The sequence below is a fragment of the Panicum hallii genome, chromosome 4, assembly GCF_002211085.1.
Source record: "Panicum hallii strain FIL2 chromosome 4, PHallii_v3.1, whole genome shotgun sequence".
Classification (NCBI taxonomy): domain Eukaryota; kingdom Viridiplantae; phylum Streptophyta; class Magnoliopsida; order Poales; family Poaceae; genus Panicum; species Panicum hallii.
In genome coordinates this window covers 18,106,399-18,123,937 of record NC_038045.1, presented here as the reverse complement: position 1 = coordinate 18,123,937, position 17,539 = coordinate 18,106,399, and the positions used below count along the sequence as shown (strand labels likewise).

At 45.5% G+C, this 17,539-nt stretch overlaps 1 non-coding gene across 1 annotated transcript; it reads right to left on the bottom strand.

Moving 5' to 3' along the window:
- Nucleotides 1–293: 293 nt before the first annotated feature.
- On the bottom strand, nucleotides 294–400 carry LOC112891295. Its single transcript, XR_003228515.1, has one exon. It is a non-coding gene; the product is annotated as a small nucleolar RNA R71 (small nucleolar RNA).
- Nucleotides 401–17,539: the final 17,139 nt, after the last annotated feature.

Sequence of the window (17,539 nt, the reverse complement as noted above, 5' to 3'; positions counted from 1 at the left end):
AAGGCAATGAAGGCTTTGAGCTGAAGACTAGGCTTGTCAACATGATACAAGCAAGTCCCTTCTGTGGTTAGGCAGCCGAGGATGCCAACGCTCATCTCCAGAACTTCCTGGAAGTGAGCAGCACAATCAACTCGAGAGGCACTACAATGGAAAACATTCTTCTTCATCTATTCCCATTCTCTCTACTTGGGAAAGCAAAGACATGGTTCTGCACCAACAAGGATGCATTCACCAAATGGGATGCCCGCTCTACTGCATTCATGGCCAAGTACTTTCCGGTGGGCAAAACCAACGCCCTTCAGAACAAGATTTCTAGTTTTCAACATCTCCAGGATGAAACCATCACGAAATCCTGGGAACATCTCCAAGAATACATCACAGCATGCCCACACCACAGCATGGAAGACTGGCTGATCATCCAGAACTTCTTCCATGGCCTGAGTCAGCGAGTGCAAGACCACATAGATGTAGCAGCGGGAGGAGCATTCCTCTTCCTCGACGTTGCAAGAGCGAAGGTGCTCATCAACAAAATTGCCTCCAACCAGAGTTGGTAGGGAGATAGGCAACCAGCCCATGCTAAAGGAGTACACCAAATTGATGGTATAGATATGCTGGCAGCCAAGATGGATCTTCTCATGAAAAAGCTGGAATCTCCGCACCAGGAGGTCTATCAGATCATGGAGTCTCAGATCACATATGAGACGTGGCGATACTGGGCACTCGGGCAATAGTTGCCCGAGGACTCAAGAGGATGTGAACTTCATTGGGAACAACAATCCCAATAACTCAGGTAACAACTTTAATAACAATTCTCAGCCTTCATTAAAAGACCTAGTGTACGGCCAAAAACAAATTAATGATAACATTATCAAGAAATTTCAAGCTGATGATAAAATTTTGGAGTCTTTGGCCGCACAACTTGAGGGTTTTAACTCTGCTGTTAAAAATCAGCTAAGCTTCAATAAAATGATAGAAACTCATGTAGCTCAGCTAGCCTCATCTTTCCCTAACAATAATTTGGGAAAGCTACCCGGCCAACCCGAAGTGAATCCAAGGAAAGTGTGAACACGATGACTACACAGACTGGAAAGTCCATGTAGGATCCACCCCATCCGCAGGATGCAGGTACACAGCGGAAGACCGTGACCGCCAGGAATGCCGATGCTGAAGACTAAGTGTAGGAGGAGGCTGACGAATTAAACACCACTACTACCCAGGGAGAAACCGAGGAAGTCCCAAGGGCTTCCCAAGACTACCATGATACAACCACCTTACCATTTCTGGAATGGAGAAGGAGGCCAGTGGCCGATGAGCAATTCGGCAAGTTCATCGAGGTAATTAAGAAGCTCTATGTCAATAGACTGCTTCTTGATGCTATTCAAGTTCCTACGTATGCCAAATATATCAAGCATATCCTTGGAAACAAGAAGACCCTACCAAACATTGAGGTTGTGCAACTTATGGAGGAGTGTAGCGCAGCTATACTCGATCCTATCCCGGAGAAGAAGAAAGACCCAGGATGCCCCACCATTGCATGTTCAATCGGAGCCCAACACTTCAATCGCGCTCTTTGTGATCTGGGAGCAAGTGTCAGCATCATGCAAAGGTAGTTTATGATAAACATAACCATCATGCGCTAGCTCCTACTGCCATGTGTTTGCAGCTAGCGGACCAATCGGTCCGTTATCCCGCGGGATCACTGAAAATATTCCGGTGAAAATCCAGAACTTTTTCATCCCCGTTGATTTCGTTGTCCTCGACATAGAAGTCGACACCAAGACCTCTCTCACCCTGGGAAGGCCGTTCTTGAGCACGGCGAATGCACACATTGATGTGGGAGCTGGAGAAATCCAACTCAAAATTAATGGGCAGAAGGCGAGATTCGCCTTCAGACCGAAGGTCGAACAATGCTCACAGGTCAAAACATTCAACCAGAAGAAGAAATCTGAGAAAGAGCTGGAGAAGCCATCAACCCCATCCATCGAAGCCCTCATCAAATTTGTGGAAAGTCTGAGGATTCGAGAGGAGATGAAGGTGCATAACCAGCGGAATGCGAAGCGAAGAATCCAGCGTAAGAAATTTCAGGAACTCGAGAAGAAAGAGATTGAAACAAGCAAGCCCACAAAGAAAGTGTGGCAAAGGAAAGTCTCATCACCGATGACAACTCCATCCGGTGATGAAAATCCAACCCAAGGTATGGAGAGTCCTACTCCGGACTCAACACCCGAGCTCTCGCCATGAGGTAACATGGTAGTTATCCATTCTTTGCATTTGCATATAGGATAGTTTATCTCCTTGCATAATTTTATTTCAACTACATCATGGCATGTTTAAATTTATGCAAAGTGCATATTTATTTTTCGAACTTTTGTTTCAATTTCACTGCATAAAAATAGTTCAAAATTTTTTTGCCAGTTTGTAGGCCGGCTAGCCCCACCTAGGCCAGCCGGCCCCACATGTTATCCTCTGGCTAGTGTGCAGCTGCAGGGAAGAAAGAGCACGACAAGGACTTCAATCAGAGGAGAAAACAATTGTCAATGTGCATGTGCAGGCCATTTAAGCCCATCATGGATGGTTGGCCTCTCGTTGCACTGTTAACGTCCCATCGTGCAACATTCTCGCTTGAGTGCTCATGCAAGAATGAGACATAATGAGCACAGAGCGTGTAGGAGAAAACATAGAGAGAGAGGCGGTGCAGCACCAGGCTGACTGGCCCCATCATGGCCAATCGGCCTCACCTTCACCGATGCCATCCGATCACCACCAAACATGGCATTATCACCTGCAATTCTACGCTCAGAAAGACAAGGTGGAGCTCCCAGCGCTATTCATGAGACGACCGGCCTAGCCCAAGCCAGCCGGCCTGCCTCATGCGCGTACCTATAAAATTCGCAGCTCCCGACATCTCTTGTCGCACCCTCAACTTAGGTACACAGACATCTCTCTCAGGTCGAGTCTCTCTTCTCCCTTCCTAAGTATCCTTGCTCAATTAAGCTCTTGGAGCTAATTAGGCAAAGGTGCTTAGTGCTAGCTCACCCACCAAAAATAGAATAATCTAGTAGCTAATAAGCAGAAAAATTAGTGCTAATTTCTGCTTAGAAAAGAAAAATACCAAAAATATTCTTCCTCTTTGAATAAAGCTTTGGCACACTTGAATGATGAATGCCTGTGGTGGTTAATTTCCCACAAGGATGACTAACGACTAACGAATTTTGTGTGCGCACTATTCTTTTGTAGGCACCATGTGGACTGCTACGAAGAACAAGCTCAAGAAGCTCAGCCCCTCCAGTTCCAGGTGTTCGCAGAGTTTGGCATCCTCCCAGTACAACATGTCGATGGACTCAGGTCGTCGAGATAGCGTTTCCCAGGAGAACATGACTCCCACAGTGCCTAGGAACCGTGTTCGCATTCGCATTCATGTCTTGACTACGGTCAATCAGATCGTAGCTCGGAACGAATACGAGTGGGAAGCGTTGGAGCTCCTCAAGAAGTAGATTTTTGAGCCCCTCTTCATCATCAAAACAGGCCTGAAACAAGACATGATCTGTGCCTTCAACTATGCCGGTTGGTACAACTTTGCCGACATCATAGAGACAGGTTCGCAACTCTTAACCATGGAATTCCTTATGTCTCTTGGCATTGAAGAAACAGCTACAACAACTAAAATCTATTTCCGTTTCTTTAATAAACAATACGAGTTAATGGCAAAAGAGCTTAGAGTTTCTCTTGGCTTTAGAAGTGCTTCCTAGATCCTAATGCTCTCATAAAAGACTATCAATATGATCACACAACCTGGTGGAACAAAATTTCTGATAAGCTTGTTAACAGTAAAAATAGTAGTGTCAATTCATAATCCTACACTTAGCAAAATGGCTCTGCATGGTTGTCCACCCGCGCTCCGACCTGCGCCTCTGCAGTCTCCCCGAGCTACAGTGTCTCTGTCACACCCGGTTTAGAAAAGGTAACCGAATGCATCCCATATGTGCGCCAGGATCAAGTTCCGCACATACAGTAGACGTCACAAGCGAATATCCGAACAATGCATTAACGAATAAGGGTATAACAGAACTTTATTACATGACCAACAGTCTTAACCTTAAGCGAAATAAATAAACGTCGATAAATAGCAGCGGACTTCAACTTCACAGGCAGTTGACTGGGAGACACTCGCCTAGAAATCTCCAATATCTTCGGGAAACTCCGGAAAGTTATCTTGTTCTGAGCAGCATTGGTTTTAATAAAGCAAGCGTGAGTACACTTATGGTTGGTACTCAGCGAGTGGAGTAAATTATATGACATGCAAGGCCAAATCAAGGATAAGCTGACATGGTTTGACTGCGATAAGCATTTTAGTTGGCCAAGTTTTATTTAGCAAGCATTAACTAGGTTTAAGTTTATACCAACCCTTATATAGAAACTGATTATATAAACAACATCAACCATAAAGAACAGCAGCTTAAATCATCTTCGAGTTCAATTATCATGTGAGGGTCCAAGCCGCTCTTAACTGTGAGCACAGCTGATATATCAGTTTTCACTCTGCAGAGGTTGTACACTTTACCCACAGCTCGTGTTTCCCTTTATGCCCGGGTTTGCAAGGCCCTTAAACACTTCCGAGGTGAGTGGCAGGGATTCACTACGAGGCCTTTACAAAGATTCCCTAACTTATGACAATCCGCTAAGGTTTCAAGTCAAAACGGTCATAACTCCTCCTAATGAGGTGGACGTCTTACCCAGGATCATATCACACCCTCAAGAGGACCGAGCTATACCCCGACGATGCAACCCCTCTTGCCCTTGCGGTAAGATCATCATAAGCCAAAGTTTCTAATTAATTAGCCAAGACCAGAGCCATATAGTACTGTGGTTGTACTGTTTTCCTGGGTGGTTCTCCATGTTCCAATTCATTCGATAATCTTGTTTTATTGCCATAACAGTATTCCAAAGGACATAAAAGATATAGGAGTAACATGAGTTCCAAACATCCAAAAACTATAAAAAGGGCAATTAGCGTAGCTATATCATAAATAAAACAACCCAGGTTTAAACAAGGAAGTTAGATAAAATCTAGTCATATCCTTAATTGGGTTCCATCATATTCTAGACACATGCATGCAATAAAAGTAAAGGTGCAATTGTGATGTTAATAGGACGGAAACATGATCAAGGACCACTTGCCTTCGTTAGCAAACTGCTGCTGCTCAGGAATTTCTTCAAAGTCCTGCCCCTGCGGATCCTCGAATTGCGCACCGTCTAACGTCGCACACAGGCACATACAAGCAAGCAAACAAAATAAAATAAGAACAGTACACCAATCATTGAAAACAGAACAAAATAATATTTTAAACACATTGTACAAGTCGTAAGGATCGCGTGAGCGCAAGAATCGATGAAATCGGAGTTAAAATGGAGAAATTAGGGCTAAAACGGGGTTCCAGGGGCTTATCTACGAAGATTTGGGTCTAAAAGGACCTAAAACAGAGAAACCAGGGGCTAGATCATAAATAAACCCTAGATAGAGGGGTTAGACTGCAAAACCGAGGGATATTGGATGGCGGGTTTGATTTTGAGAAACCTCAGGGGTCTAAACAGAAGAAAAAGGACGAAAATGCAAATACTTTTGAGCTGGAAAGGATGGCGGGTTGATTTCGGGGAAACTTAAGGGCTTATTTGCAAAATAGGCGCGGTTGACCGGTACGCGATCTGTTTTGACTCGCGGCTGAGCGGATCTGGGCCGTTGGATCAAGATCCAACAGCCAGGGGGGCGAGCGGGCTCGAGCGGCGGAGGGGGGGGGTCGCCGGCGGCGACCCGAGCGGCGGAGACTCGCCGGAGATACGCGATCTCGCGTCTCCGGCGACCATTCGGGACGGGTTTTGGTCGGGGAGAGAGAGAGGGATGAGGGGAGTCGGTTTGGGGCACTTGGGAGGGGCGAGGGCGGCCGTGGACGGCGGCCGACGGCGAGGGGCGGCGCGGCCCGTCGGGAAGCGACGCGTGGGCACGGGAGAGCGGAAGGGAGAGGGAGAAGCGGCCGGGGAACTTCCTCACCACCACGTGGTGCTCCGGGGGTGGTCACGCGTCGACGGGCGGCGACGGATCGGCGGTGCGGCAGCGGCCCGAAGCGAGGACGGCACGGCGGCGGCGGCGGCTAGGGTTAGAGCGGGCGGCGGCTGTGGCTAGGGTTTAGGGTAGGCGGGAGGCTGGCGGCGCTTAAATAGGGGGCGGCCGCGGGCGCCTGGGCGTGCGGGCCCGAGGCGGAGACGGCGCGGAGGGGCGGATCGAGCTCGAACTCGAGCTCGGTCCGGCTCGGGCGCGGGGGAGGGGAAGACCCCGACAGGTGGGGCCCCCTTGCCAGCGCCAAAGAGAGAGAGAGCGGGGAGGCGGGGTGCGCGCGCGGGGCTGGGCCGTCGGGCGAGCTGCGGCCCAGAGAAGAGAGGGAGCGCACGGGGAAAGGAAGGAGGGGGGAAAAGCGCGGGCCTTGGGCCGCGCGGGGTGGACCGGACCGAGCGGAGAGAAGAGAGAAACAGGAAAAAGGCCGGGTTGCGCGAGGGGAGAGAGAGAGAAGGAGAGGGGGACTACGGGCCGGGCTGCAGAGGAAAGAAAGGAGAGGGAGGGGGGTGGCCAGCCGGGCTGGGCTGGGCCCAAAGGGGAGAAAAGAGGGGGAAAAATAGAAAGAGCAAATGCTTTTGAATTTGAAACAAGGAATTGAATTCAAACTTAAATCCAAATGAAATACAACCAAGGAGACAATGCAAAGAGCATGAATGCGCATGACATATATTTTCCTTATATTTCTTTTATACTTTAAGAAAGTTGCTTATCAAAAATCATGTAACCATTTAACCTATCATGCCATTCAAATTATTTTTGTACTTTGCAAAATTAGGGTGTTACAGTCTCTTTGCTAGGGCTAAAAAGATAAAGTTCTCTCCTATCATGAGCATGTTGCCTCATTGGCAAAAGATGATCGCGGGCACAGGTCCCATCGATATAACCTCCTTGGTTACGCGCATTGTTGCGCATGTTGGTGCATTGGATAATGCCCAGGTCACCTACCTGCCTTTGATGGAGACCTTCCAATACCGAGTAGGCCTAGAGAATTTTGTGCAGGGACATATGATGCGTGAGGGGCTAGGTAAATCTCTCTTCATGTGTTACCCCGGGTAAGACAGAGAAATTGAGCTCCCATGCCCGAAACTCTCTCTCTACATGATCAAGCGACTACTCTTACAAATGGAGAAGAAGGAGCCAGCACGTTGCAGTGTTGTTGGTCCAGTGACACGAGGACGGGTTCGGCTCAGTACCCAGTAGGAGCAGGCAGGACCATCACACCAGGCAAGTACTCCTTAGATGAACTTCGAGGAGACCTACGAGCAGTACACTCAGGGTGGCGCGAGCACTGCCAGAGGCAGCACTGAGTATGGTGAAGATCAGGGACCCCACCACCTCCCAGGTATGCAAAATTCTTATGGTCCGTAGGTGGGTCCATCAAGATCGGCGCAATACGGTTTTAAGAACCTGATCATGCGGGGAATCATGAACCTCATGACCCAGGTCAACACCCTGGGCCAGCACCAAGACCAGATCAGCTAGAACCTCGTGCACAACACGGACCTCGCCCAGCAAAGCTGGGGCATGAACACTTCCATGCTCCATGACATCTCCAGCATCTTCACCCATCTAGGCCTTGGCCCCAACCAGCAGCAGCAGCAGTCGCCGCAGCAGCATTACCCGCAGCAGTACTATCCATACCCGTAGCAGTACTACCCATATCCACTACCGCACTTCCCGTACCAACAGCAGCAGCACCATGACCCCAACCAGCAGAACTAAGCTTCATCTAAGCTTGGGGGTGTATCCAGGTAAGTCGTCTGACCCATCCGTTCGTTCCAAGAATTGCCATGCCTTAACAAGAAAAATAGAAATAATAATAATAATAATAATAATAAAATCTGAAGAAAATGTGTTTCATGCTTTGAATAAATGGAACTCCCAATTTTTATATGTGGAAATCCATGTGAGCTCTACTTTCGGAATGATAAATAGTTGCTCTATTCATGCTCTGCAAGTGCCTCGTATATAACTTTTTACTCTCATAGTACTTGATTTTGTTGGCACTTGGTAAGGTTTGGATTGAAAGTTTATGGTTTGTTGGAGCATGAGCTTGATTTCCAAGTCTAAGTTGCTGGAAAATTGAAGATAGTGAAACCAGAGTAAAACTGCATGCTCTAGTAAGGAACCTCTCAAAATTTCTTTAAAATAACATCATGGTAAAAAGATCCCCTTTAGTTTACATATCCTATCCAGAGCCATAATGCTTTACTACTTGAGCTATATTATGCTATCTTGAGTTGCTTTGAGCTTTGCTGAATAGTGAGTCCATTTGAGAAAAGGTGCTTGTCATCTACCGATCTTTCTCCTTTGCATACCCATTGTTCTGCTAGCCAAAAAAATATATGGCTTGTCAATCACCTACTCCAGGTATTGATATCTACCTTTGCCAGATAATCTCCATTCATACCACATCCTAAAATCTCCATAGTGAACCTATCCATCCAAGAAAGGTCTACTCAAAAAACCACTCCCTCTCAATATCCGTTGGCTGTCATGAGAATATGGGTCATCTGATGAGGACACCACCATGCTGGATACAACCGAGATTTGGTCTTCTACGGGTCATCACCAACTTGGTCTTCACATCCGAGATTTGTTACTATTCACCATCAGTCCCTGCGCACCAACTCTGTTCGTCAACATCGTCGCTCATACCTCTTTGTCGCCTGCTCACGACTACTTCCTCAACAAGTATGACTACTCGTGGCTCGATCGATTACTTTTTGAAGCTCGATCGACTACTTCAACAACTCGTACGACTACTTCCGACTACTTCAACAACTTGTACGACTACTTTCGAGTACTTCAACAACTCATACGACTACTTCTTGTGTGACCATGACAAGGTGCTGCATCAACTATTTTGGGCCAAGTCGGCCTTGTATCATGTCGAGCCTTAAGCCTAGGTTGAGGACGCCCCCACCTAGTCGGCCTCAACCCTAAGACGTCCCCACCTAGTCCTTTTGTGATCAGACCTTGAACCCCTTCTTATTCTTTGCTTCATATACTTCTGCAATCTTAGATTGCGAGTTTACCCTTTTTGCTTGTGTTCTTCGATTCCCTTGTAGGGAAAGCCTTCTTGGCGAGATCAATCAAGCTGTGCTTGGTTGATAACCAACAGAGTAGCGGTGTAACGGTTGCCTGGGCTTGAATCTTGATTGATTAGAAACCCGTATCACCAACGTCGTGACTCCACCAATCAAATTCGCCATACCTATTGGAAGATCGGGCCAGTGCTACATCATCATCTCTAAAAAACAAGGCACAAAGGAGATCAGACCCATATCTCTCCACAATTTATGAGAATCAAGGGATGAAAATAAGAAGACCAAAATTTCCCAAGTGTGAGCCCATTCTCTCCCTCTCCCCTAAAAATCATACCTTCCATAAGATCAGGATTTAATTGGGTACCAATCTCTTGCTAACCATTCTTCGGCTCGACAACAAAGGTAACCAAGGTATGCAATACTCTTCCTACCTATGAACTCCACATATCAGCCTTAGAAGTAGGAAGAAGATGGTCAATCTCGGACCATGGTGAGGACTATACACCTTGAGCGACTTTGAGAGCACCATTGGGGGATCTTAAACCATCCTTTTGAAAACATGCAAAAACAAATCCGAGAAAGGAACCTGAACAGGAAGCAGGAAAACTCCGGTGGAAACTGTTCAGTCTCTCAACTGCTCAAGATGAGGGATGAAATGCGGGTAAGCCCCACACTCCGAACTAAGGTACAATCCAACATTCTCAAGGTACATATGGGTTAGAGTAATATGTTATGCACAAGGTACCTACAAGGGGTGAACATTGACGCAACTCCTGATCTGCCGAGCTTAAGTTTCAGCCTTGCTTGAGGACGAGCAGGAGTTTAAGTTTGGGGGTGTGTTGACGGCCATTAAATCACACTTTGTCCATCAACTTTTCGGGAATAAATAGAGCTTTGCATCATGTTCCATACAAATTTTGTTTATTCTAATAAAGTTTCACAAGTTTTGGATGAGTTGTGAATGCAGGGATAGGTGTATAAAAAATAAGGCAAAATGGGAAAAATCCCAGGCTGCCACACCCAATTTTAGAAAGGAAACTGAATGCATCTCATATGTGTGCCAGGATCAAGTTCCACACATATGATAGACAATACAAGTGTATATCCAAAACAATGTTATAACGAAAGAGAGTATCACAGTATTTTATTACATGACCGAAATTCTTAATCTTAAGCGAATAAATAAACATTTATAACTAGCAGCGGACTTCAACTTCATAGGCAGATGACTGGGAGACATACGCCTAGTACTCTTCAAAATCTTCAGGGAACTCCGGACAATTATCTGGTTCTGAGCAGCATTGGTTTTAATTAAGCATGTGAGTACATTCATGGTTGGTACACAGCAAGTGGAGTAAATTATATGACATACAAGGCCAAAATCAAGGAAAAACTGACATGGTTTGATTGCGATAAGCATTTTTAGTTGAAAAGTTTTATTTAGAAAGCATTAACTAAATATAAGTATATACCAATCCTTAAATAAATAAAAGAAATAATATAACAACAATAGATAAAGAACATCAATTTAGATCATCTTTAAGTTCAATTATCATGTGAGGGTCCAAGCCGCTCTTAACCATGAGCACGGCTGATATATCATTTTTCACTCTGCAGAGGTTGTACACTTTACCCACAACTCGTGATTCCCTTGATGCTCAGGTTTGCAAGGCCCTTAGACACTTCCAAAGTGAGTGGCAAGGATTCACTATGAGGCCTTTACAAAGATTCCCTAACTTATGACAATCCGCTAAGGTTTCAAATCAAAGCGGTCATAACCCTCCCTATCGACGAAGTGCCTTAGCCAAGGACCACATATCATAAACCCTCAAGAGGACCGAGCTATACCCCGACGATGCAACTCCTCTTGCCCTTTCGGTTAGATTATCATAAGCTAAAGTTTCTAATTAATTAGCCAAGACCAGAGCCATGTAGTATTGTGGTTGCACTATTTTCCTAGGTGGTTCTCCATGTTCCAATTAATGCAATGATCTTGCAGTTATTACCAATAAAGTATTCTAGAACATGAAGTTAAAAAAGTGTAGCGTGATTTTCAAGTTATCCAACTCAATTCTAAGTAAAAGCAATTTGCATAGCTACAACATAAATATAACAACCCAGGTTTGTTCAAGGAAGTTCAAAAGAAACTAGGCACACCCTTAGTTTGGGACCCATCATATTATAGACACATGCATGCATATAAAGTAAATGTGTGTATTTATAAAGTTATTACGACTGGAATATGATCAAGGACCACTTGCCTTCATCAAGGTACTGCTGCTGCTCGAGAACGTCTTCAAAGCTTTGCTCTTGCGGACCCTCGAACTACGCACCATCTATCATAACACACAAGCACATACAAATAAACAGGTAAAATAAATAAGAAATAGTACACCAAACATTATAAATAGAGCAAAACAACATTATAAAGCTACTGTATACGTCGCAAGGGTCGCGTGAGCGCGAGAATTGATGAAAACAAAGTTACAATGGAGAAGTTATGGCTATAACATGTGGAAGATTTGAAACTAGAAGGGCTCTAGACAAAGAAACCGAGGGCTTAAACATAATTGAACCTTAGACTTAGGGTTTAGATTAAAAAATAGAGGGGCTAAGGATGGCGGGTTTTATTTTAGAAAAATACATGGGCTTAAACAGAAGAAAAAGGATCTACTCATGAATACTTTTAAATGTTGCGGACTGCGGGTTGATTTCGATTAAACTCAGGTGCTAAAGCGCAAAATACTCTAGGGTTCACGATATCGGGTTACTTGACTCCAGTCTAGATCTAATCTAGACTGTAGGATCTAGATTGGGTGGCTGGGAAGCGGCTTACGGCACGGGCGGCGGTGCTGGACGCCGGCTGCGAGAGCAAGCGGCGGCGGACAGCAGCGGGCTTGCCGCAGAATCACGTAAATGCGACTCCGGTCACAGTTTCGACTCGAGTTTGGCCGGAGAGAAAGAGAATGAGGAGGGGAACACATTTAAGGGGTTGAGACGAGGCACCGGGGGCCGGGGAAGGTTGACGGCAGCGAGGCATGGCACGGCGGGGACGGTGAGCAAGCGGCGCGGTGGGAAGGGGAGAGGGAAGGGGAAATCAGGCCGGCGAGGATCCTCCCCCGAAAGTGGAACTCCAGCGGTGGCTTGCGGCAACAGCGAAGCAGCGAGGCAGCGGCTGTGACAGTGACCGAGGCGTGGCGGCGAAGGCGATGGAGGCTAGGGCTTCGAGGCATGGAGGCGGCAACTGCGGAATGTGTGGAGCCTAGGGCACGGGGTGGCGGCTTTTTAGGGCGGTTGCGGGGCCTTGGCGTGCGAGCCCGAGGCAGCACGCGTCGGAGGAGGCCGTGCCATGCCGTGGCCAGACTCGAGCTCGAGCCCGAGTCTGGCTCGAGGTCGGGGATGACCCCGACAGGCGGGGCCTGCCTGTTAGCGAGAGAGAAGGGAAGAAGAGAGAAGGGGCACACGGTTGGGCTGACTGGGCCGGAGGAGAGAAGAGCGCAAGCAGCAGCTGGGCTGGGCCGTGCGGGGATTAAAGAAAATAAAGAAGTCCAGCTGGGCTTGGGCCGCATGGAAGAAAAAAAGAGAGGGAGAAAGAAGATGGGCCAGGCCAAGAGGGGAAAGAGAGAGAGAGAGAGAGAAAGAAATGCATTCAAATGCATTTGAAGTTTAATTTGAATTCAAATGAAAAACAAACAATAAAACAATATAATGCAGCATGGACTGCACAAGACCTATATTTCCCTATATTTATTTTTATGATTTAGTAAATTACTGTTAATTCATGGTTATTTTTATAATTGAATAAAAATCTTATGGACCCTATAAAGAAATAGCAAAATTTATTTAGGTTCCTAATTTGAAAATTAGGGTGTTACAAACCTACCCCACTTAAAAGGGATCTCATCCTCGAGATTTGGCTCAGCTAGCAAAGAGCTGGGGAAATTCTGCCTGCAACTCATCCTCTGGTTCTCAAGTGGCCTCATCCTCTGCATGGTGACTCCACTGAACCTTACACATCCGAATCCTCTTACTCTAGGTGATTCTCTCCAATGTGTCCAGGATTTTGATCGGGTGCTCTGTGTAAGTCAAAACATCTTGTACATTCAACTCCTCCAGTGGCAACTGTTCCTCTGGTACCCTCAAACACTTCTTCAACTGTGACATGTGGAACACGTTGTGCACATCTGACAGTCGCGCAGGTAGCTCTAGTTGGTAAGATACCTCGCCTTTCCGTTCCAAGATCTTGAATGGGCCAATGTAACAAGGTGACAACTTCCCTTTCACCTTGAATCGGCGCAAACCTCTGATAGGTGACACTATCAGATACACAAATTCTCCTTCTTCAAAAGTCAACTCCCATCGTCAAGTATCTGCGTAACTTTTCTGCCTCGACTGAGCCACTTTCAGATTCTCACGGACAACATGTACCTGTCATTCGGCCTCTCTAATGATCTCAGGCCCAAACAACTAGCTTTCACCTATCTCACTCCAATAGAACAGAGTTCTGCACTGCCTGCCAATGCCTTAAACGGTGCCATCTTCAAACTGGCCTGATAACTGTTATTGTAAGAGAACTCTGCAAATGGCAAACTCTTATCCCAACTACCTCCATGTTTTAGAGCACAAGCCCTAAGCATATCCTCCAATACCTGGTTTCTCCTTTCTGTCTACCCATCAGTCTACGGATGATAAACAGAGCTGAAATTCAACTTCATGTCCATTGACTCATGTAACTTCTGCAAAAATCGAATGTGAACTGAGTACCTCTGTCTGACACTATCTTCTTAGGTACCCCATGCAAACACACAATTCGGGAGATATATAACTCTGCTAATCATGCCCCTATGTAGGTAGTCTTCACTGGAATGAAGTGAGCTACTTTGGTCAAATGATCCACTATGACCCATATAGAATCATATCCATCTCGTGTGCGTGGCAACCCCATGATGAAATCCATACCAATTCTTCCCATTTCCATTCTGGCACCTTCAATGGTTGTAACAAACTGCCTGGTCTCTGATGTTCTACCTTGACTCTTTGACACACATCACACAGTGCCACATGAGCTGCAACATCACGCTTCATGCCATACTACCAATATCTCTCCTTTAAATCTTGATACATCTTGGTACTACTAGGATGGATAGAATAAGCCGAGCCATGAGCTTCCTGCAGAATTTTCTCACGAAGGTGATCCACATCGAGCACACATATCCTCTTTTGAAACCACACAGCTCCATGATCATCTTCTGTGAAGTCAGGTGCCATGCGTGCTTCTATCATCTCCTTTATCTCCTGAATCTTAGCATCTTCAAGCTGACCCTTCCATATCTCCTATTCGAGAGTTGGCTCCACTTCCATAGTGATTCCTTCCGTATGAGCAACAAACCCAAGGTTGAGTCATTCAAACTCCTTATATAATTCCCGAGGCATTTGGCTAGCCATTGTCGCGTTCACATAGCTCTTGCGACTCAAGGCATCGGCAACCACAATTGCCTTCCCTGGATGATAGTGTATCTCTAGATCATAATCCTTTATGAGCTCTAACCATCTTCGCTGTCATAGGTCGAGGTCATTCTGAGTGAAAATGTACTTCAGACTCTTGTGATCGGTGTATATCTGACATCTGTGACCCAACAAATAGTGCCTCCATATCTTCAGAGCATGTACCACTGCTGCTAACTCCAGGTCATGTGTACGATACTGCTCATGTTTCCTCAACTGACGAGACGCATATGCAATCACGTGTCCCTCTTGCATCAATACACAACCAAGGCCTTATTTAGAAGAGTCACAGTAGATGTCGAAACTCTTGTGAATATCAGGCATAACCAATACTAGTGCGGTAGTTAACCTTTTTCTCAACTCATCAAAGCTGTTTTGACATGCCTCTGACCATATAAACTTTTTTATTGCTCTAGTAGTGATGTAAGGGGTTTCACAATCTTAGAGAAGCCTTCTATAAACCTCCTGTAATATCCCGCGAGTCCTAGGAAACTCCGGATTTCTAACACTGTCGTTGGCGGTTCCCAATTCAACACATCTCTGACCTTCCCTAGATCCACTGCAATACCTCCACTTGTGATAACATAACCAAGGAACAAGACCTCTCTCAACTAGAATTCACTCTTGCTGAGCTTGGCATACAACTAATTTTCTCTGAGTTTCTACAAAAACAAGCCTCAAATGTTCTTAGTGTTCCTCCTCATTCCTGGAGTACACCAAAATATCATTAGTGAACACCACCACAAACTTATCAAGGTACTCCATGAACACTTTATTCATCAGATACATGAAATAAGCTGCAACATTAGTCAACCCAAATGATATTACTATATATTCATAAAGCTCGTATCTGGTAGTGAAAGTTATCTTGGCAATATCTGAGGGTCGTATCCTCAGCTGATGATACCCTAGCCTCAAATCAATCTTGGAGAATCCTCTGGCTCCCTTCAACTAATCAAACAAGTCTTCTATACGAGGCAACGGATACTTGTTCTTGATGGTAACATTATTCAAAGCTCTATAATCAACACACATCCTCTGTGTACCATCTTTCTTTTCAACGAATATCACAGGTGCTCCCCAAGGTGAAGAACTAGGACGAATGAACTGCTTATCTAGAAATTCCTTTAGCTATTTCTTAAGTTCCTCTAATTCACCAACCGACATTCTATATGGTCTCTTAGCAATAGGTGCACCCCAAGGTGAAGAACTATGACGAATGAACTGCTTATCTAGAAATTCCTTTAGCTGTTTCTTAAGTTCCTCTAATTCACCAACCGACATTCTATATGGTCTCTTAGCATAGGTGCAGTACCAAGTAAAAGATCTATGAGGAATTCAATGTCGCGTTCAGGTGGCATACCTAGCAATACATCGGGAAAGATGTCTGGGTACTCACACACCACTTTGATGTCCTCAATTAAATCTGCCTTCAGTTGATTCACTGCACAGTCTGCTGCCGACGGAAGTGTTGCAACGAACTCAAATCGTTCACCTTCTGGGCTCGTGAGGATCACTGACCTTTTGGCACACTCAATAACTGCGCCAACTTTGCTCAGCCATCCCATTCCGAGTATGATGTCTATTCCCTTAGGATCCAGTACTATAAAATTTGCACAAAATTCCCTGCCCACAATCTTGAGACTGACGCTAAGGCACTGATACATGGCCTTCATATTTCCCCCAGGCGAACTAACTAGCATGTGGTTTGACATCGAATGCACGGGAATGCCATGTTTTGCAACAACCTCAGCAGAAATAAAGGAATGCGATGCTTCAGAATCAAATAAATCTGATGCAGGGGCTGAGTTGACTAGGAACATACCGAACACAACGTCCTGAGCCTCCTAAGCAGTCTCCGCGGCCACATGATTCACACGCCCATGGATGAAGTTCTGTTGACCCTTGTTGTTCTGCGGCGTCTGGTTGTTATTTCTAAGCTATTGCTACTGTGGAGTCTGCCTCTCTCCACTGTTGTTGAACTAGCCTAGAGTATTCTAGGCGTTTCTCTTGGGACAACCATTGGCATAGTGTCCAGCCACACCATATCTGAAGCACGTATTACCACCAGTGGGAACAGGGGTATTGTTCCTCATAGGTGCTCCAGCAGAGGTGTTCTGGAGATTCTATGAAAAGTTAGGACGCTGCGCTGACTGACCAGCACGCTGGGCTTGCTGCTGCTGCTGCTAGTTCTGTTGGTTGGGGCACTGGTATTGATTCTGCTTGTAGTTGACACTCTATCCTCTAATGTGAAAAGGTATCCCTTGCGGGGGCATGAAACGAGGGCGTGAGTTGTTGCTGAACTGCCCTGACGACTCAAACTTCCTCTTCTGCTCACCCATCTCCTTGCGAGCATGTGTCACACCCCAAAATATTTAATTTTAGGATGTGAATGTCTTTTACAATATGTTCATCTATCAATAAGATTTTCTGAGAATTCTAAAGATTTTTCTGGCAATTATTCTATTTATCGTAGAGCTAGATCCATTTTTTATTTGGAAAGCTCTAAAATTCTTTTTCATGAGTCCCAAATATTTTATTGGGAATCCTCGAGTTCCAAATTAATCTCCTGAGTTTTCCTTAGAATTTTTGGGATTCTTCCGGATATAGTTTTCGTGGGTTAAAATATTTATCTGGACTTTTCTAGATTTATTTTAAGCTTAAAAATATGTTATGGAATATATTTCTGTTTTGACTCTCATCGTACGGACTGAGCCGTGTCTTTGTTGTACATCCTTTAAACCGTGTCCTCGCTGAATCTTTAAGATGTCCCATCGAGCTCCTGATCCTCTAACCATTTCCTCCGATCAAGTCATGCTTGAAAACGACGCCTCATGGCTCATCTTCAGTGTTTTTCTGACGATGTTCGATCACC